This window comes from Nyctereutes procyonoides, unplaced genomic scaffold (assembly GCF_905146905.1).
Source record: "Nyctereutes procyonoides isolate TBG_1078 unplaced genomic scaffold, NYPRO_anot_genome, whole genome shotgun sequence".
NCBI lineage: Eukaryota > Metazoa > Chordata > Mammalia > Carnivora > Canidae > Nyctereutes > Nyctereutes procyonoides.
The window spans coordinates 64,058,532-64,080,836 of NW_026575142.1; the positions used below are offsets into that span (position 1 = coordinate 64,058,532).

Here is a 22,305-nt window from a genome sequence, read left to right on the forward strand (position 1 = left end):
GAAATGATGCATAATAATACTAGGCCTACCTCACAGTATTATGAGAATTAAGGTAAATATTAGTGTATATCTGGTACATTAAACAAGCAGGACTCGAGATATACTCAGAAATCATCTTTATTTTAATCTCCCATCGTCCTTTTCAAACTTATTTGACAGTCAAGTCCTTGCTTGCCTGCTGGTTAAAAATAGAGGTTGCTCAATGAATTCTCTGCTTCATTTTAGAAATTAAGAAGTTTTTCAGTTATTCAAATACTATTTCTTTTTTTTCCTATTTTTTTAAGATTTTATTTATTTATTCATGAGAGACACACAGAGAGAGAGAGAGAGAGAGAGAGAGGCAGAGACACAGGCAGAGGGAGAAGCAGGCTCCATGCAGGGAGCCTGACATGGGACTCGATCCCGGGTCTCCAGGATCACACCCTAGGCCGAAGGTGGCGCTAAACCACTGAGCCACCCGGGCTGCCCTCAAATACTATTTCAATTCTGAAAATGGTCTGATCCCATATAGAAATAAAAACTCCAAATTTGATTTGAAATTGGATCTTCTCCTCTGTCATCTGGAGGATGGGAAGGGGAAGGGGAAAGGAAAACTGTCTGTCATTTGGTCCCACTGTAAGATGGCATTGTGCCCATTGGGCCTGCAGGCAGCTATATATGGACTGTTTCTTGGCCATTTTCATAGGTCCCTTAGCAGCCTCCCCTGAGAGAATCTTCTAGAGATGCAGGCAACACACTGTCCTCTGCCAGCTATGTCCTCTCACTGTCCTTGGTTTCTTTTTTCTTTTTTCTTCTGGTGGCCCACAGCGCGGACTGTACTTCTTGCTGTCCTATTACTTCCCCCAGACAATCCTCTAAAGGTAGGTTTTCAAATAGTCCCATGTTGATACAGGTGAAGCATAATTACTAGAGTTGGAAATAATAGCTTAAAAGAACTATACAAAAATGGCATATTTATCTAGTTCCAAACTAGGCATCTTGTATTATAGGTACACTTTAAGGATTTTTCAAATAAAAGTTTCACAATTTGTGGTGTTTTCCCCATGGATCTGTCGTAAGTGCCACGTGTGAGTTTACAAAGTGGGAATGGGCCAACACAGGATACCTTAACTAAACATATGTGGATTTTCATGAAAGGGGCATAGGAGACTTCCTGAAAGGAGCAGCATTTGAATTAGGCCTTTGAGGATGAGGAGAGTTTTGCCAGGATAGGCCCAGATAGCTGGGAGGGGGAAGGGGCGGAAGCAGAAGCAGGTGTAATGCGTCTAGAGCTGATGTCCATGGGTGACAATGTGTTACAGCACAGTTCAATTATGGGGGATGATAAAAGCTAGTATTGGTGATGGATTTACTGAATGCTTCATTTGAGCCCAAAGAGACCCGATTTCTTCTCAACTCTGTGAGGCAAGTACTATTATTATCTTCCTCTTAGGCGTAAGGAAATGGAGCCACAGTGAGGTGGAGGTAGTTGCCTCAGATCTCCCAGCTGGGCTCGGACCTCTGGCTGTCTGATCTGAGCAGCACCATGACTAACTACTACATTACCCAGGACTCTTAGTCGTTAGGGACCCCAGGAGGGCATTCACACACACAGTACATGCTGGATCATAAAGAAGGGTCAGGACGGCCTTCTTAAGAAAAAAAAAATTAATTACATACTTAAATCTTAGAAAAACCTTTAGTTTTTTATGATAGTAATCACATTTATAATTTCCAGCCATTCCTCTTCCTTTCCTTCCTCCCTCCCTTCTTTCTTCCTTTTTCGCATATATGTTAATCCAGAGACTGTGTTAGTCCCAGGCTATACAACGGTAAAGCAAAACATATGCAGTCTTTGCCTTCCTGGGAATTATATTCTAACGGTGGAGATAGATATTCAAATAATTTCTAAGAGTAAAATTACAGGTATGATTTTTATCCAATAAGAGGAATTTGGAGCTCCTAGAGCTTAACATGAAGGGCTTTGATTGGAAAAGCCAGGGGCGAATCAGTGACCTAGAACTGAGTTCTGAAACATAGGAGTTAACTAGATGAGGCCGGAAGAGAGGAGTGCCCAACTGGCAGGAGTAGTATATGCAAAGGTCCTGTGGTAGGAAGAAGAATGGGCAGTAAAGAAAGCCTGAGTGGTCAGAGCTGAGTACACCACTCGGTGTGTGTGGGAGACACACCTGCAGAGTAAGGGAAACAGCGTGCAGAGTAAGATGGTACAGTGGGAGTCTGGTCACATAGAGTCTTGCAGTTCAGGTTAGAATTTGATCTTTACCCTAAAGGGAAAGGGTCCTGATAATAGTATTTTCAGCTGGGGCGGCATCATGATCAATTTGCATTTTGAAAATACAGAACTGAGAGTAGATTGGAAGTGAGAGAAGTGAAAGGAGGTGGAAGGGTGAAGAGGTAGTCAACCAGGTGAAAGAGTAGTTGCTTGAACCGGGAGGTGGCAACGAGGAAGAGACCAGGTTCAAGAGATACACAGGGGGGTGAAATCAGCACAACTTGCGGGATGAAATATGGGGGTGGCATCAAGCTGACCTGGATGGTTTTGCCGTCATTGAAAAGGGGAAACTAGAACTAGGTTTCTGTTTTGTTTTTATTTTTTTTAAGGATTAGGTTGAGAGTGGCAGGGAAGAGCATGAATTTTGAGTGAAGGCACCTTTGAGACCTCAGGGATCTTTGGTAATGAAGTTCTAGCTTTGACTTTTCAACTCAGTTCCTGCCAACACCACCTCTGATCTTCCCACTCACGGTTCAGTCCTTGTCACTTGGGGTAACTCGGTCTTCACAGACTGAGCATCAAGGGCTCCTGCCTGGTGCCCTTCCCTGGATATGCCCTTGAGCCCCTCGGCCATGACTTCTCTCTCCCGCAGACCCCACGCCTAATGAACACTCATGGTGCTGATGATATTGGAGTTTTGGGGTTTTTTTTCTCCCCCCCCCAAGCATTATTTCAATGACTTTTAAAAAACACACCCCGCACTTTATAAAGTAACACTTTTTCCTGGGCGATCAAGTATCCATCTGGCAAAACTTCATGTGAGGAAGTAGCTATCAGGAGTTATTCTTTCAGGAGAAGAAATGAGTGGGAAATATCAGAAAGGGAGACAGAACATGAGAGACTCCTAACTCTGGGAAACGCACTAGGGGGGGTGGAGGGGGATGTGGGCGGGGGGTGGGGGTGACTGGGTGACGGGCACTGAGGGGGGCACTTGATGGGATGAGCACTGGGTGTTATTTTATATGTTGGCAAGTTGAACACCAATAAAAATAAATTCATTAAAAAAAAGGAGTTATTCTTTGAGATTTGCAGATGTGGGCACTCAGTGATGACTTGCGGAGACGGACCATTTATTTCTTCCTTCTTCCCTCCTGCGCCCTTCTGCGGCCCTTCCTTCTTGTCCTTTCCTCCTTTTATTTTATTTTATTTTTTGTATTAAAATTTATTTATTTTTTAATACATTTATTTTTTATTGGTGTTCAATTTGTCAACATATAGAATAACACCCAGTGCTCATCCCATCAAGTGCTCCCCTCAGTGCCCGCCACCCAGTCACCCCCACCCCCCGCCCACCTCCCCCTCCACCACCCCTAGTGCGTTTCCCAGAGTTAGGAGTCTTGATGTTCTGTCTCCCTCTCTGATATTTCCCACTTATTTTTTCTCCTTTCCCCTTTATTCCCTTTCACTATTTTTTATATTCCCTTTCCTCAGAAACATTTCTTTAGGTTCTTAAGTGAAGCTGCTAAACTGTCAATTATCCACCAGATGGCACCAAAACATTACATTCCAAGTAAGAGGCCCTCTCCGCACCTTCCGGGAAAAGAACCCAGACCGTCGAGAAATAAATGCTCAGTTGATGACTCTACGTGCAAGTTCAACAGAATTTAAAACTCCTACTCCAACTTCTTGAAATATTTGGTGTTGGATTCTCTCAGGGGAGAGAGAGAGAGAATGAGACCTTCTCAGGAAAAGATCATTATTTTTGAGTTTTTCCTCTTTATATTGTGGCCAACAACAGGCTGTGATGGACATCACATTCCCAGGGACCCTGTCATTTGCGCTCAGGGCTTGCTTCCCTGTTCTTTCATGAGCGCTAGAGCTCCACTTGTTACAGAACCAAGCATCTCGAAGAATAGAAACGCAATAGCTCCCTCCTATCAAAATAACAATCGAGAAAAGTGAAAACCAATCTATGCATCCGGTGGCATCCTAAGCAGAAGAGTAAAACCATTTTCTCCTATTTTAAAATGTTAGTGTCATTTTTCTTCAGTTTCAAAAATTTAGTTATCATTGATGTAGCAAAAATAGTATGGGTAGCCGTCTAAATTATTAAGACAATAAAGTTAGAATATACCGTCTCGTATCATGTTCTGAGTGCAGGATAGTTGTTTCTTAAAGCAACATCATTAACAATTCTGTTGCTGATGATATGTGCGGTTTAAGAAACTTTGAGGGGTTTTTTATTATTTTATTATTATTATTTATTATTTTTATTATTATTATTTCAATGGCTTAGAAAACACCCCCATGCTTTATAAATGAAAGTTTTTTATTGGGCGATCAAGTATCCATTTGACAAAGTTTCATGTGAGGAAGTAGCTATAAGCAGTTTTTTTTTTTTTTTTTTTCAGATTTGGAGATGGGGCTACTAAGTAAGGAAGGATTTTGCTAGGGTGACTGAAAATGGATAAAGGGGCAATAGGTATTAATTTTTTATTATTTTTATTCTTCCTTAGAAGGGGGAGAAATGAATAAGTGAACATCATGAAGTGAATTTTAAAAAGGAAGTCATGCTAAAACTAGATTTAATGTTATTAGTTTTACGTAGGTACTTTTATAATATTTTATATGTGTACTCTTTTGTAAAATTTTGCCACCGATTGTAACACGCACATACATATACACAAAGTACATAAATATCCGTTGTTTGACAAAGCTGTGGGTGCACGGGAGTGGGTGCTATGTTTTTCCCACTGCACAGAAAAACACGTGTCTCACTCTAGATCTTGGATGAGTGTTTGACTGTTTCCCTACCCCGAGGAGTCATCTGAATGTCCACAGGTCCCAAAGTGCTTTGGGATCACTTAGGCTAAAAGATGCTATTTATTGTGAAGCTAGCTTATTTTATTCCCAAGGGAATTTCATCATTTTTGTATTTGTGAAAACTGTCAATGTGTCTTTCTCAAAATGCAATTATCTGCAAGAAGCAAACCAACACAGAGTGGACCCCTTGTCTTCAAAGTCATTTTATTAAGAGTAAATTAGACTGGAAAAATGATAGTCTAAAATGCATTTTCAATAGATTGCTGTCTAAAATGCATTTTCAATAGATTGCTGTCAGGCTCGCTACCTGTCAAACAGAGAGGCCTGAAGCTTCATAGTGACATATGGATTAGCCCAGTCTTCCCTGCAGCGTGAAAACAAAAGACAATTGGTGATGCATGGGGCAAACTCATCTTAAAACAGAGATATCAACAAAGGAATATGACAGCATGAAAAGACAGAGTGCAGTCTGCTGTCCACATTTGCAAAGAGATTCCTTCTGAATCCATAACTGCAGTATGCTATGAGACAGAAAAAGACAAAATACACATTACGTGTAATTGTTCGTCGGCTACTTCGTTTGAGCAAATGCTGAATTCCATTCTCTAAAGTGAGGAGCAAGTGGGAACAATGGATAAAATAGCTGCTGTTGTAAAAAGTCATTAAGAACCATATGGAATTAGAATTATTCGATTTTAAAAAAGCATCCATCCTTTAGAGACTTTAAAAGAGTGCTCAAATTTCTCGACTACTAATCAACTGCAAAAGCCTGAAGTCACACAAAGACCTCTAGAGCAAACACTCTCTTCCCAGTTAGAGCTTCTAACTGGACTGGTGAGGTCACTTAGTTCAGAGCTGGTTTGGAAAAGACAGGCATATCAAAGTCAAAGAAAATCATACAGATCTGCTTAGGTTTGGGAAAACACAGTACAGATTGTTTCAGCATCCCATGTGAACAATTACATAGAACACTTGTCTGACCAGTAACTCTCAATTAAATAGAAATGAAAGTTTCTCTCATAGCCATTTTAATCCAGATATCCTAAGGGACTCCGCAAACAAGTGTAATAACACGATGCAAAAGTTAGTGAAGGAAAATGGTGCGTTGAATGATAGAAGCCGCTGAGTTTCCAGGCTTGAGACCAGGTGCTAAAAATACAAAGCAAGGTAGTGTTAGAGTCACACAGTGCCCACCGGAGAACCATGCAGAGCTCACTAGGGAAGGGTCAGGAAAGGGCACCTTTGGGGTACGCCGAAGGAGTCTGTCTGTGGCACAGGGGTCAGTGTTGACTGCTGTTTTGCCAAGCTATCATCTGTGTGATGGCCTGTTCCTCTGGCGACAGGGCTGGCCCTGCAAATAGGAATAAGCAGATCCCTACAGAGGGTCATATAAGGGGAGCTGGAAGGCTCATGGGGGTGTCAGGGTGTGGGAAACCCCTGTGATTAGCTGTGTCCTGATGACCCACCAGAAGCAGCTGTTAAGTGTTCATGGATACTTTATGTAAGTAGGGAGAAGGGCATATTTTCCAATTAACCCATTAGGGTACTTTGGCACATCCATGCCCTTTCTAGCAAAGTGCAGGGTCCTGGGGTTTTGAAAAATGGGGCAGCTCTGAAAGATGAGTTTTGAGTGCTGTCCTTGCCTGACAGGGCAAACATAAAAGGCACTAAGTTAGAAGTCATGATGGGTGCCTGGGTGGCTCAGTCGGGTAAGCCTCCAGCTTGCGATTTTGGCTCAGGTTACCATCTCATGGCTCATGGGATCGAGCCCCGTGACAGGCTCCAGGCTCATGGAGCTTCTGCTTGAGAGTCTCTCCATCTGTGCCCCACCCGCCTTGTGCATATGACTCTCTCTCAAATAAATACAGAAATCCTAAAAAAAAAAAAAAAAAAAAAAAAAGTCATGAGGTTTGGGGCTGAGACTATTAGAAATTGGTAGAGAAGTAGCAAGAAATTAGGAACACCAGTGAAAGCATTTCTGAAATTCATAATTTTGCCTTTACAGAATTCTGGCCAGATAATTTAGTCTATTGATTTTTGCTTTAGTGGTATGTAGGGTTAAACGTGTAGAAAAACTTCACATGAGTAAAATAAACATGTTTGTTGTACATTGTACATCACTTTTTACACTTGTGTTTTCATTTAACGTCTCTTTGTTTTCTCTATTGATTGTATCTCTTGTCAATAAATGTCTCTTTTTTTTTCCCCCCGCAAGCCCATAGGAACCAGCTTTGATTTCTCATTTTTGGAGCATAAACTCACACCTTTGAAACCACAGTGTGTACTCTTCTGATATAATTGCTGTTGATTTTGTTGCTATGAGATTTGCTTTTCTTGTTTTAGTACCAGTGTGGTTACACTATTATGTCGGCATTAGCGCACCGTGTCAGATAAGATTGTTTTCACCCACATAAAACAAATCATAGTCAATTATCCAAATAAGGCTCTCTTTTTCTTTCACAGAGAACAGACTGGGGTTCAGTCATCCAGGACCATTGCAGCGGCTCTTGGTGACATCAAAGTCTAGGTGCTTTCCCAGTCTGCTCCTCCATTTTGGCCCTTGACTTACCCACATGGTCACCTCATGAATCCCACATGTTTGATCTCTGGCCTTCCCTGAGAATTGCGGGTGGAAGAAAAAGAAATCCACAAGGAGAAAGAGTAGTGTTTCTCCTTATCAGGAAAGCAAAACTCTCCCAATTAGTCCCAGTCACCTCACATACATCTTGTTAGTCAGATCTCGGCCTGATGACCACCCCTACTCTGAGAATGCTTGCAAATAGAGTATTTGAGTGGGGCACAAAACCAATGTTCTATTTTTTTTTTTTTTTTTTTTTAGAAAAAGGAGAGGCTGGATACTGGTAGGTAACTGATAGACTTGATCCCACACTCAGAGTGTGTCTAGAGTGGAATAGAAGACTGCATTTTTTGAAAGATCCCGCATTTAATTGCTTAATATAGAGAAAATATATTGGATGGAAACGTAGGCCAATGGAAGCATGGTTGGAAATCTTAGTTGGAGACATAAAGAGGTTGGTGCTTGGCCCAAGTACATCAAGAAACTTTTTTTTTTTTTTTAAGGATTTGAAGTTGACTTGTGTAGAACGAAGCAGGAAAGAATACTGAAGTGAAGGAATAGAAAAATGTAACCATTTTGTTCCTCCATAATGTTTGAAAAATCAAGACGGGCAGAGGAATTTTACCTGTCTACACTGCATATGGGACTGTGAGGATGAAGAGCAAAGGCAAGTTCCAGCCCCCAATTCTGGCTCCTTGACTCTTTGCTACCTGGGTGGCATAGCCAAGTTGCTACGCCTTCATCCCTGCATCTGTGAAGCTGAGCCAATGACAATTCCTATCCACTGGTTTGGAAGATTCAGTGTTATAATGCCCAATATCTAGCAGTCTATCAAAGTATGTTAAATATCATCATCATTAATGTTATGGCTGTAGGATGGGAATTATTTCATTGATTCTGGCCTAATCTTCATACAGCTGTTCTGGCTGATCTTGGACAAGTGATGTGTCCCTGGGCCCAGATTTTTTCCACCAGCAAAATCAATGAAGTAACACCAACCTCGTGGGCTGCCTGTAACAAGCAAATAACAGAATTATGTAAAAATCCTTTAAATAGGGAAGTGTTATAGCCAAGTGGGAGATATTATTAGTGTCACCATATTGTCTGTACTTCCCACCCGCCCCCTCTTCTATTTGTTACGTCTCTTCTTCCCTACCTTCTACTTACTCTCTCGGATGAAACTGGCACAGGGTGGAGTAGATGATATTTGGGATCTCTCTAAAAATTAGAGTTGACAAGTATGGATGGTATTCCTTCAGTCTGTGGCTACTCATGCTTGAATATTTATCCATAAAAAACTGAGCCATGGTCTAAAATATTCCTTGTGATTTTTAGCTCAAGTGGAAAAATTGTGTTTTCAAGCTGTGTGTGTGCCAGAGACCAACATATTATTCTGACATGTTACAACTTCAGATTGCTTCCTTTCAGCTTTGAAAAGTATTAAAATTGTCTACCTTTATAATAAACAATTCCCATTAAAAACAATCCCAGCTTGGAGAGTCCCCAGAGGAGAATAGGGCAGATTATCTGCCTCTGATTAGGAGAGTTGTCACGATCTGCATTACCACCAGTCTCAGGCCCTGGGGCAATTTCATATGCAGTTGGCCTTAAAGACACCACGGTTCCCACATAGATTGTCAGCTGTAGTCACTTTGAGTGGTCTCTGGTAAGTAGTAAAGAAATGGTTTCAGTAGGATATTCTTAATTTTTAGAGCCTAGGTAGATTCCAACACGTTTCTTTTATGCCTCCTACATAATTTTCTATTTGCGCAATATATTGAATTTCTATTCCAATTTTCCATAATTTCACTTAAGGGACACTTAGTACTTGATAACAGCTTTTTCCAAATTGATGCATCAGAACTTTTGCTTTTTTGCCATTAATACTAAACCTTTGAAATGAGACTGAGTAATAGCTGACATTTTTCCTTTTTATGTATTAGAAAGAAGAGTTCTTTATGTATGGCTTCAGCTCTCCTTTAGCTTATCCTTCTTTTCTGCTATTCTTTCTCACCCTCCTTAGAGACAAGATCAATATTGTCCAAGATGCCATATAGCACTGAGGCAAATCGGGTGGGTGCCATTGTCTTCATATGGTCCCTATGGTTTGGATCTAGTTCTCAAGGACACAGGACTAGGGAGCTCATGAGATTGCATGATGAGGTTTATAATCAGGAAACCCACCACAAATTTATTTATAAATAAGAAGGCCACTATACAAACTTAGACAATATTTATTATCATGACCAGAATACTTATGACTAAACCATTCCTAGTATTAGCAGGCTCACCTCTAACTTGTATGGAGCCTAGGGCAAGAGTACAAACCAAGGCCCACAGTCCATCTAAGTGTTTATAAATGACTAATTAACATATCATTAATTAAAACATGTCCTCTCTTCCTACTTTGACAGATATACCTTCATTATGACCTAGAGGACCAGTACAGGATTAGAATTTTTCACTTTCCTTGTGGGAAGGAATCAGCTTCATGGCTCTCAGCCTCTATCCTATGGTCTTCATCCCTGATTCTTTCCCTTACTTGTTAAGGGTCTCACATCCATGTTGGGAAAGACTTCTGCTGACACAGCGTTCAGTCCATCCCACCAACAGTCACTCACTCATTGGCCATTCCTCTGCCTGTCCTAAGGGGGTGAGACCCCAGGGAGAACCATATAGATTCTTGAAGTTGGAGCCATTTGGGCAGGTAACCCTAGGGTCTTGGGCACCGAAAATGTGATGCTACAGCTAGCCCCGTTGCCCAGAAGAGATTTCAGTTGGCTCAGGTTCCTTACACTTGTAACCTGGCCTGAGATCACAACGTGGGACTCCTCCTGACACCAATTAGAGTTTTCAGCTGCTCTGTCTTTGTTTCAGCCCTTGCTAGTTTGGCTTCATCACCACTTTTCTCCCTCCCCATTCCTGACTGCTGCCTCCCCTTCACCTTCCTGCCAGTATTCCCAGCTTCCCACACTCTCCCTGCCCCTTCACTCTGCCTAGAAGTCTTGGCATATACAGTCACATTTTGTTTCTAGAAAAGGCAAAATTGAGTAAGCTGAACCAAACAAATTATAAGTCTGCAATCTTGAAATTCCCCTGAGTCACCTTGCCTGGATTTGGGATGGGCTTCTCAACTCCTCAGTCACCTGTTTTTAGGAATTTTCTGGGTTGATATACCTATTATTAATTTTGCTTATTGCATAAGTTTCCTTAACCATTATCAGAAATCATTAGTAGATATTTCACTGGTTACCAAGATACTTTTAATGTAATCACTCCCCATATTCTTAAGTAAATGCAATATAAATTCCTCCTCATTAAAATTAAATAAATACTTCAAGTTCATCACAAGAACCAATAGTTCTCAAACTCTAGCAAGCATCAGAGTCATTTGGAGGGCTCATGAAAACCCAGACTGATGGCTGGGGGATATACGTGTGTATGGTGAGAATTTGCATTTCTAACAAATTCCCAGGTGATGCTAATGTTGCTGGTCTACACTTTAAGAACCATAGCTCTCCATGTGGATGGCTCACTTTCTCTCACTCCCTCTCCTCTAGTTCACTCTTCAGTATGGCACAATCCATCTTCCAGTATTACTGTCCACTGGCAGTACTCGGACCTATGTTCTTCTATGGCTAAATTCAATGGCAAAATCTAAAAATCACTTTTTACTATCCATCAAATTCCTAGAGAGAATTTCTGATTTCTTTTGGGGATCCCTGGGTGGTGCAGCGGTTTGGCGCCTGCCTTTGGCCCAGGGCACAATCCTGGAGACCCGGGATTGAATCCCACGTCAGGCTCCCCGTGCATGGAGCCTGCTTCTCCTCTGCCTGTGTGTCTGTCTGTCTCTCTGTCTCTCTCTCTCTCTCTCTCTCTGTGACTATAATAAATAAATAAAAATTTAAAAAAAATTCTCTGATTTCTTTTGATGTGACTACTCCTTCTATATTCCCTCTGACTTTTATGTCATACAACTCTTTGGTTCTTCTACTTCTCTGGATGCCATGCCTTTTTTTAAAAAAAATTATCTATATTCAATTTGCCAACATCTAATATAACACCCAATGCTCATCTTATCATGTGCCCTCCTTAATGGTGGTCACCCAGTCACCCTTTATCCCCACCCACCTCCCCTTTTGCAACCCTTTGTTTGTTTCCCACAGTCATAGTTTGTCTTCCTCTCTAATTTTTCCCCACTCAGTTTCCCCCCTTCCCTCAAGGTCCCTTTCTCTATTTCTTATATTCCACATATGAGTGAAACCATATGATAATTGTCTTTCTCCAGTTGACCTATTTTACTCAGCAATACCCTCCAGTTCCATCCACATTGATGTAAATGATAGGTATGCATCCTTTCTGATGGCTGAGTAATATACCACATCTTCTTTATCCATTCATCTGTCGAAGGACATCGTGGCTCCTTCCACAGTTTGATACCATGGTTTCCTTGCTGCACTCCCCATGTGGAAGCCTCCTGTCATCCTACACTAGAGTTCAGTGTCATTTCCTCAAAGAAGCAGTTACTTTTCTTGTCCCAGGAACATGGATGACATCCCCCCTGCCCCCGCATTCCCATTCTACTCTACTTGTGTTTATATCATTCTTCTCTAACATTTCTATGGGATATATTTACTAGTCTCCTTGCTCAGGGAGAATTTTGACCAAGCTTTGTTTTGTCCTCCTAAGGATTGCTAAACAACAGATGTGAAGACTTTTTATGGCCCATTATCACCCTGCTAGGTACCAGTGCCCATCTCATTCTTCGGGATGTAGCAAAGGGGTGTCTATGTGAGGCACATCAAAGGGTGAAAGCAAAGTCTCTGGGTTGGGACAGATGTCAAATGCTGGGTATCCACTTGACAAAGTGCTAGTTGCCTGTGAAGGGAGGCCCTTCACAGATGCAGGTGCCAGTGGCGGGAACTACTAGTGTGATCTCGGGAGCATGCAGTGTTTTGCAGGCCTGGTAGTTTGAGGATGTAAAGTCAGCCCCCATTCATCTCTTGGATGCCTGAACAATGTCATGGTTGTCTTTCGCTGAGAATACTTTTCAGTTTACATGGCTTTCATGGAGTTGGTGTTCTCTTCTTTTTCTCATTAAACTCTCTGCTCTCATCCTTTCCCCTTTCATCTCTCCTCCCTGCTTCAGAAAAAGAGAATCTGTCTCTGCATCTTCAGAAAGGAAGCAAATGTTTTATCCATTATAGGAGTTCACTGTGTCCTCTAGGCTTAAATCTTTGGAAGCAAAGTCAGGAAGAAGAAAGACTTTTTTCTTCTTTGCTTTTTTCACCCAATTATGTCGCTTTCCTAAGTAATACGCCCAGTGCTTCTCTGTAGGATGACATGAGGGTGAGAAGTACTGTGTCTGCAAAAAGGAAATATGTTGGTTACTATGCTGGAACATAGCCTATGATTTAATTTATCGTGCTGCTAGAGGGCTTGACTACAACCACTCTGTGGCCAGGAACTCTGTGCTGTTCACCCTCATGGTCATCTCGCCTGTCACAGCTGTCTGTGCTGTTCTTGTTTACTAGGGAATCAGGAGACATCATCATCTTACATAAAATGATAGCCTATTGCCACAGCTTTAGAATTTCAAAGAGCCCACAGTTAACCCCTTAGTACTGATGCACTCTTGGGGCTTTTAGATGTGCAGGTCCAAAAAGAGCCCCTTAAATAATGATCCCTGCCCCCCCCCCCTTCCAAAGCCCTGTTTCTCCGTATAATCCAGGGTCAGTAGCAGCAGTAGGAAAGCCAGCAGCAGTCACATATGTGTAAGTCAAGCTTCTCTCCATCTGCTTCCTCCTTAGGGAAAATCTAACGCTAAAATGACTTTCTAAGGGAGGAAGCACAGCTGCTGTCACCACCATCTCTACAGAGTCGCGGAATAAAAAAACCTGCTTCCTCTCCCCCTAAACCCTGGTTTCTTTTGGACACGTTTTGAATGGCAGCGGTGATTCACTTTGCTGCTAGGAGGCTGGCTCCAGCAGCACCTCCCTCGCGGCTCTGGCCCCCACCCATTTGTCTTCTGGCCCTGGGAGCCAGGAAGACAGGACTATTTCTATCTTAGGCATCTGTGTTTCTGATCAGCTGGTGTTTTAGGCCAATTGAAGTGTGAGGAGAAACTGGAACTACTTCACATTTCTCTGAAGTCGTGCTTTCATTTGAGTGAAGGGCAGAGAAGTGTATACTGATACTGAAATGCCAGAGTCACGGGGCAGGGAATTTGGGAGAGACACGATTGCTGTCTTTGAGAATTCTCCTGGAGTTCAGGGCACTTAAAATGTGGTCTCTGGAGGACAACTTTGGACAAATCTGGCAAAGTCTTCGTGTTTCACATCAAAAAATGAAATGGTCTAAATAGAATCACTTCTGATTTCCCTGGCCCTGAAATAAGATTGCCAGCTGGGCAAGTGATCTCAGGTTTTTACATTAGTTAACCTATCCATGTGGAAGTCCTGATTTTCCAGAAGGGCTCTAACTTTTAATACCAAAAATTTTATATTAACAATTTTTAGCTTCTTTCATTTTTTTTCATGTAATGTCATTCTTCTCAAGAAGGAACATTTAATCTAATGTAGTGGATTTGAACATCGGCCCAGGGCATCTGCATTAGTTCTGTCCTCCCCAGATGATTCTGTTGTACAGCAAAGGCAGAGAACCATTGACTAAAAATCTGTAAGATTGTCTCACTCTAAAATGCTACTTCATGAGTCAAAGATTTACTAAGAACCTACTAATATAATTTATTGATTGGTTTCTTGCTCCATACTGTAGTAGTACACAGTTGGCATCTTTTAATTCCATAAGTTGTTTTCAGTACAGATGTATATTGCAATTGGAATATGGGGCTACATGGATTGTTTCCTTTGTGACTTAATAATAATACTATGACATCTTACTTTTTCTTGTAATTTCCATTTTATCAACAGCTTTTATCCAATCTCATTTTATTCTCAAAACAATTCCATATGGTCAATGTGCTGACATTTGTAATGGGATGGGAGAATTATTTCTGTAATGCTTCATGAGAAATATGCTCAAAAAAGTAGCTTTTCTCTCCATACCCAATCCACTCTAGGGTCCCAGGAAGAGGTCAAAGTCAGAGATGTGAATACACAAACAAAAGGAAGTGTAAATCCTGCCCTTCCACTCCATGTGGGAGTGAGGAGGAAAGGCTAAGAAATGAGGCAAGGCAACTGGTCAGACATGATTACATACCTTCCTTTCTCTGTGTTGGAAACCCAAGAGGGCATCTGGGAGAGTGGTAGTCATTTTGAGAGGAAATCTAAAAGCAGATCTGTACACTGGCCTCCCACTGAAATATAGGGATAGAATAAAAGTGGAAGCAAGACATAATTATGCAAAGTTCCATGTGACACGGAAAAAATGTAGATGTTCTCTTGGCCCCCACAGGGAAGCACAAGGTTGAGAGCCATTGGCCTGTTCTAAGGCAATGAGGTGGAGATGGTAGATAAGACACAGAGAGCCCTGCAGAATCAGCAAGTGCCTCAAAGGGCCAAGTCACCAGGGGAGGGCAACTCTATATTTAGTTTAGTTGTCCTTTAAACTCATGGAAACTACTGCAGACTCCTGGATTATATAACTGCTCCCCCTCCCCCTCATCAAAACTTACCTAATTGTGTCTTTTCTGTGTGAGCACTGGAAGCTGAATAATTTAAAATGGCTGGGTCAAATAGAGAGGCATGGAATAGAAAGACCATGTGATCCAGCAGATCTAGTCCAGCTCGAACACTTCCTAGTTTGGTCTCTTTAAACAGGTTGCTTAACATCTCTCAGCTGAGAATGCTTGTCAGCATCAGACACACATCTCACTCTTAGAGTGATAGGAAGATTTTAGCTACAAGCATCAGAAATCCTAACCCAAAGTCCCTTCAAAATGAACAAATATACTGGATAACATAATTGAGAAAGTCCAGAAGATTGGCAACGGTCAGGTAGGATTGAATCGATGGCCTCGTTTCTTTGTAATTCTCTAATTTTACCTTCCTGCCCGTGATGACTTCTTCCTCATACCACTATTGAGATGGTTGCAAGAGTTCTAGACCTTATAATGCATAAGGAAAATTCAGAGAAAAAGAGGCCATTATAGGCAACTCTCTGGTGTGAGGAAATATTGCTCCCAGAACTGCCATCAAATTGCTCTTCAGGTCTCATTTGGCCAAATTGTGGCACATGCTTATTTGTGAGCCAAAGTCTTAATTAATGCTTATCACTGAAGGCTTAATGGATTATTCTTAGAATGGTGAGTCCTAACAACCCTCAAACAATCTGAAGCTAGCAGTAGGGTCAGCTCTGCCTGAAGCACAAGGGTTATGTCTAGGAGGGGTGGATACTTGAACCCAAATTAAAGTGCTTTTAGAAAAGAGAAAATGGATGGTGATGAGACAGCCAATCATTAATATTTACCACAATTATGTAAGCCACATTCACCATATTTGACATGTGGTAAGCTTGCAATCAATGCCGCCTCTATTTCTCTTCTAAGCAGAACTTGTACAAGATGCAAAGAAAGTAAGCAGGTTTTAAGAGGTGGACAGTAAATAGTTTGGTAGGATCGGGGAAGAATATCCATTAGTGTCCCGATAGCAAACACATAACACACTGAACCGAGACAACTGAGGACAATTTTAGTAAAAGAGCTGTTTACAAAAGCAAAGGAACCAGAATAGAGACAGACCCACTGTAGTGTTAGCAGTGAGGGGTATGCTATTACTTCTAGGCCTGAAGGGGCAAAGGGAGGGAACTGTTAATAAAAACTGAGAAGAGGGGATCCCTGGATGGCGCAGCGGTTTGGCGCCTGCCTTTGGCCCAGGGTGCGATCCTGGAGACCCGGGATCGAATCCCATATCGGGCTCCCGGTGCATGGAGCCTGCTTCTCACTCTGCCTGTGTCTCTGCCTCTCTCTCTCTCTCTCTGTGACTATCATAAAATAAAAATAAAAATAAACCTGAGAAGAGTAGCTTCCAGTTGTTCTTAATGGTAGGGGTGAGTGAAGGGAGGGCATTTTTTTCTCCTGGGGGACATTTGGCAACATCTGGAAACATTTTGGGTTGTCATGACTGAGGGGATGCTATTGGCATCTAGTGGATAGAGGCCAGGGATGCTGTTAAACAGATGCAGGCAACAAAGTGTTATATCTGGCCCAAGATGTCAGTGGTGTTAATGCTGAGAACCCCTTTACTAGAGAAAGCATTGTGAAAACTGGGCTCTGAGAATGTGGTCTTTGTGTATAACTCAAAGCAATGAGACAGGGAGAGGGTTGGGGCAAGAGGTATCTTTCCCTCCATCCTACCTGCCCATATCTCAGTGGTTCTCGTTGGGCAAACCCAACCTGAAGCTAGAAAGCAAGGAACTTCATGGATCATAAGACCATAAATGCCAACCACATAGAACATGGTATAAGGTGAAGAAGGGCAGAGGATACACCTGGGAATCAAATGAAAAATATGCTAAAACATGTCTGAAAGAGAGGACAGAGAAGGACATTAGTAAGGAAACATGAAATAACACGCAGGTATGTATTTCAATAACTGCACAGAATACCAAAAATACCCAATAAATAGTGGAGTCTTTCCCTTAAGTCAGCCATTGTTGAACTGTTCTTTGTGGTCTTTGGAAACCTATCAGGGGGTTGGAGACCAAGCCTATTGGAGAAAGATTCATCATATGAGTTTTATCTTCCTTAGTTAGAGATAGGGATTGATAGCTTACTTTCATTAGTAAAACACACACTTGAGGCAGACTTCTCTTCCCATTAATAGAGACCTTGTTTTTTGTAGTGACAGATGAATGGGACAGGTGTCCATTTAGTCCATTCTGTTATTGCCAAATATTCATGGATTACAAAGGGTTAGGAAGACTCTAGGGCATGCATAAGTATTACTGGTAAGCACTTTTTCCATTTCTACTGACCAGAAATTCACCTATAGCAGACATAAGTGTAAAAGAAACTCATGGGTTGACATAATAGAAAAGTTTACAGGTTGTTTTGGCTTTGGGTGAAGTTTGAGTCAGGGGATCAAATGGTGCTGTCAATACTCAGTTTCTCCCTTTTTGTTTGCTCAGCCTTCTGCCTGTTGGCTTTATAATCTAATTCTAGTAGTTCCCGTCTCTTATCATCCCAAGAATTGTCCCAACAGTCCTAAGTATCACTGTATCTATTGGCTTTGACTGGAACACATGACAATGGCTGGAGGAATTTGAAGCCTGGATTGGCCAGGGCTGACCATATGCTAACCCCGGGAACAAGAAGGGGAGTCAACTCCATCAAAAAACACACAGAAGAGAGAGAGGAAGGAAGGAAAAATTCACATGGCATGGAAGCTTGGAGAAAGTACAGCAGAGGTGCACTTGAACGGGTATCTTTCCTAAGGATAGCTCATCACAGTTTAGGGTAAGAGAGTCCCTCAGGGCTTATAGAGTCTAACCTGTTATTACACAGATGAGACAACTAAGAGGTAAAGAAGTTAGATGGGTTTTTCGAAACTCACAAATCTGTTGGCAAAAGGTAGGTTAAGAAATCAGAGATTCCTAATTTTTAGTTCTGACTCCATTCAATTCACCATTACATTCAACTGCACGAAGGTGAGTGCCTGCTTTGTGCAAGGCACCATGGACGAATAGGGTCGGGGCATCACATTTGCAAAAATGTGGCAAAGGAGGTATGAGGCTAGCAAGAGGCCAGATGCAGATGCCTTTCCAACTCTCTTACCCTGAGTTTACAACGGCCCTATTTCCTCACCCTTGTACATTTGGCAAAATATCTCTCTTCATGCTGATAATGCTTGAGACATGTATCAGCAAGCTTGATTAGCACTAGGATATGTATGACATTAAATTAGGCTTTATATTGCTAATCAATTAGAATGCATGCCTGTGTAAACTAATTATAGCAGTGGCCACAGAGATGCACTGCCCACTTTATGCAGCAAGGTTCCTATTTCTTTTTGCCCTTAGAATAATTTTGTTTGTCTTGGTCACCACAGAGTGCTGATGCTGATATTAGCTTCCTTTAGAATCTTTTATAGTTAAAGCTTAATAGCCAGCTTTGGTTCATCTCCTAGGGAGAAAACATTCCTGATATGATCTTTCATTAGTTGTTTAGTACTGAGTCTCTAGGTAAAAATGACAAGGAATGGAAGCAGGCTCCACTCTTGGAAAAACTGTAAAGAGAATTAAACGATTAGTTATCTTTCATTTCTCTTGCCTTCTGCATCTTCCTCCGTCACCTCTTGTGTGACAGTATTCAATGTCATCTGCATTTGCAGGGCTATCCCTTAAAGCTGAGATTTCTTTAACTCTGTCTGAAGACAAGTGAGCTTTTGAGACTTAGAAAGGCCTATTTCTAACATATTGCGACAAAACTTACAATTTGATTCTTTCAGGTGGATATGAGTCACCTTGTGGAGATTCAGATGTGCTAAATGCAATACTGATACCTGTTGGATGAGCTATTTTAAACCGAATGTTCTTTGGCCCAAGTAAGAATCTCTCTTTTCAAATTTTACTCTCATCAAAACCTTGGATCCCTTCCAATATTGACAATTTAGGAAAGGGAGAGAGACCTTGAAATTATCTTAAACTAGAGAGGTAGACCCAAGACATAGCAATTTCTATGATTGCAACTTGCAAATTTCTTTGCAGATTAAGGTGACAGATACTGGTGGGTAAAGCTTGATCATAAATGTGAGCCAGGGATCCCTGGGTGGCACAGTGGTTTGGCGCCTGCCTTTGGCCCAGGGCGCAATCCTGGAGACCCGGGATCGAATCCCATGTCGGGCTCCCGGTGCATGGAGCCTGCTTCTCCCTCTGCCCTGGTCTCTGCCTCTCTCTCTCTCTCTCTCTCTCTGTGACTATCATAAACAAATAAAAATTTAAAAAATAAAAAATAAATGTGAGCCAATCTCCTCAAATATGAAATTAAAAGAACAAATTATGTCACAGCCATCTTCTCTAATACATATGTGTTTTCTCTATAGTCTTACATGGTCCTCCAAGGTCACTTGAGATCAACTTCTCTATCTTATGTATAGGCAGATTCATCTACTTCTCTCTGTACCGGGCAAAAAAGGGAAAGACTTTCATAAATTTCCTTATGCAAATTTTTGCCACTCTGGCCTCTAACCAGAAAATTAGATAAGAAAATTAGATCTTTTTTTTTTCCCTTCTTACAGAAGTTTTTTGCCTTTGAACAAGTATGGATGGCCTTGAATATAGTTTATTATAATTATTGTCCAAACCTGTTATTTAACAATACTTAACGAAAAAATACAAATGGGAAATATTTGCAATGCTTACTCCTTTCTTATGCAATGTGGTTTTTTTTGAAGGTGTTCATCCTATTGTACAAGACATTCCACTTTAAGATATTCAATTGGAGGAAGACTTGAAAGAAGATGCTCTGAAACTTAAGCAAATTAAGGTATTTCAAGACCTTGTGGCTTTTGGATAAGTAGTGAAGCAATGCCAGATAGAATTATCTATGACTGGGACAATGTTAACATGTTCAAGGCTCTTTTGAGTGAGATTCAAGATAAAAGCAAACTTAAGAGTTAAGAAATCTTATTTCATGGTTCTGATATTTAGCTTCTTTGCTTCTTTTTGGAATTCTTAGTATCAGATTTATTTTTTTCGGTATATGAACAAAGTCATCTAACATACTGTAAACAAATATGGACATATTTATCAAAATATATCTGTGGAATGTCTTGGAGACTCATAATTATTTTATCTTGAGACTCAAACTAAAACAACTACTCAGTTCATGCTTTTCTAATAAACTGGTGGCAGCATTGAACAGAAGGCCCAGTCTAGAGGAGACCCTTAAAACTCATTTAGGATGTCGCCCTATATGTACAAGATTATGAGAATGACACATGTATCTCCATAGGAAAAAATGCGCTGACAGAAACATCCTAGACCTGGAAATAACTCTGCAGGAAAACAAATCTGAGAGACTTGTAGCATTTTTTTTTTCCTTTTTGGTTATTCCACCTGAATTTCTGTTGTAGTCTTTTTTTTTTTCTTAAAATGAATAACAACTTATTAACTAACTACAGACCACTAAAACACCAAGGAAGTATGCAGAGTTCATTTAGCCTGCTGCTTATTGCTCATCTGAAGGAGTATGGCCTCTGTTTTGCTTTTGATATTGCAGGGAATTGAAATTAAGATTTCTATATAAAAAAGAAGCTATAATTTCAGGAGATAAACAAGTAACTAAAGCTGCTATAAAACCCCAAAAGATAAAAAGATGTTCTTTTTAAATGTCATTAGTGCCCCTCTGTTTCCGACCTCCCTGCTATCCAACTACAACAAAATCCTTGAGAAAGTAGCTGCATGTAAAAACCAAACATAATGCACCACACTTTTTCCTAAAGCAAATATACTAAAAATATTTTTGAAGGTTTTCAAAGAAGAGAGACAGATCGTGACAACCTCGACGGCTTGCAGCGAGAGTTCATGGATGGGTTTAGCAGAGAACCTCCTACAGGACACCCACATGAGCCACCCAAGATGTTTGGTTAGAGGACATTACATTGTGAATATAGATGCCAAGCCTTTACCCCTACTCCCCCATCCTCTTGCAATGGGAAACTTCCTTTGGGCAACCACATACACTCAGCCTAAGCGCCAGTGTTTTTCAGTGAAGTAGCCTATCAGTTCTACACTCAGCCACTCCCTCCACCCCCTGTAGCTCCAGTCTAATACCTCTGGTCGCAACGCATGACACTCCAATGACTCCTATACATGCCTGTGTATGTGGAGACCATCCATGACACATGCTGTTTTAGGGTGGGGATGTTGCTATGGACTCCAAGTTGTCTCAGTGTATTTCATGTGATGAATGAGCTGATAACTTTCTGCTATTATTCTTCTATTTGGCCAGTCACCTCTCAGTATGTCTTCTAAGTTCCGTGGCACATCATCAGCTTATCTCTTACTCATACATCGTAGCTCACTAGTTTAATCCCTGAAACTACATACTAAAGCAGATTTATCCTCTATTAAATTTTTGCTCTTTTTACTCATTTTTCCTAGACTGGGAATCCTTGAAGTGGCAATCCTGGAAAGCAGGGTAATGAATCACAGGTCCTATGACACATCTGCTCTCTCTCCCGAGCATATTAAAGTGCTTGCTATAAAAGTAGCAGAGTCCTTAAGCTTGTGGTTCCTTTCCTATGGCACCCTCTGTTCCATGTCAGGTTCTATCTGGCTCTACTTATCGCCCTGTGGAACCTGAAGCTCAGGGAACTGGCACAACAAATATGTTGATGTTCCTGCTATTGCTTTTGTTGTAAAAGTAATAAAGCACTTTGTCTCTGAAGAGTCTTGTGTCATTTGTTAGCATCCGTGGAACTGTGGAAGGCTACTTATTAGATTGTATAGTTTGGTGTTCTAGGGCTTCTAACTATTGTCCACTCTGTCAAACTCTAAGTAGGTAGAGTAAAATTCTCCACAGTTGTGAGCCTGTACATTTGCCTAATAATGCCTTTCTTTCCTCCATGCCTTCTTCCCTTTCTTCTTAGTTTCCTACCAGTATTATCTATCTATCTATCTATCTATCTATCTATCTATCTATCTATCTATCATCTATCTATCTCTCATCCATCAATTTCTATCTACTTACCTATCATCTACCATGTTTTCATTTATTCAACAAATATTG

At 41.1% G+C, this 22,305-nt stretch overlaps 2 long non-coding RNA genes across 2 annotated transcripts in view; both read left to right on the plus strand.

The window, feature by feature from the left end:
* Positions 1-8,242, plus strand: part of LOC129498607 (uncharacterized) — a 50,699-nt gene extending 42,457 nt beyond the window's left edge. The window contains exon 7 of the long non-coding RNA XR_008662159.1: positions 8,117-8,242. This is a non-coding gene — a long non-coding RNA (uncharacterized LOC129498607). The remainder of the gene's footprint in view (positions 1-8,116) is intronic.
* Positions 8,243-19,010: 10,768 nt separating this feature from the next.
* On the plus strand, positions 19,011-21,800 carry LOC129498608 (uncharacterized). The gene is made up of 3 exons (XR_008662160.1): positions 19,011-19,117; positions 19,967-20,058; positions 21,043-21,800. It is a non-coding gene; the product is annotated as an uncharacterized LOC129498608 (long non-coding RNA).
* The last annotated feature ends 505 nt before the right edge of the window (positions 21,801-22,305 follow it).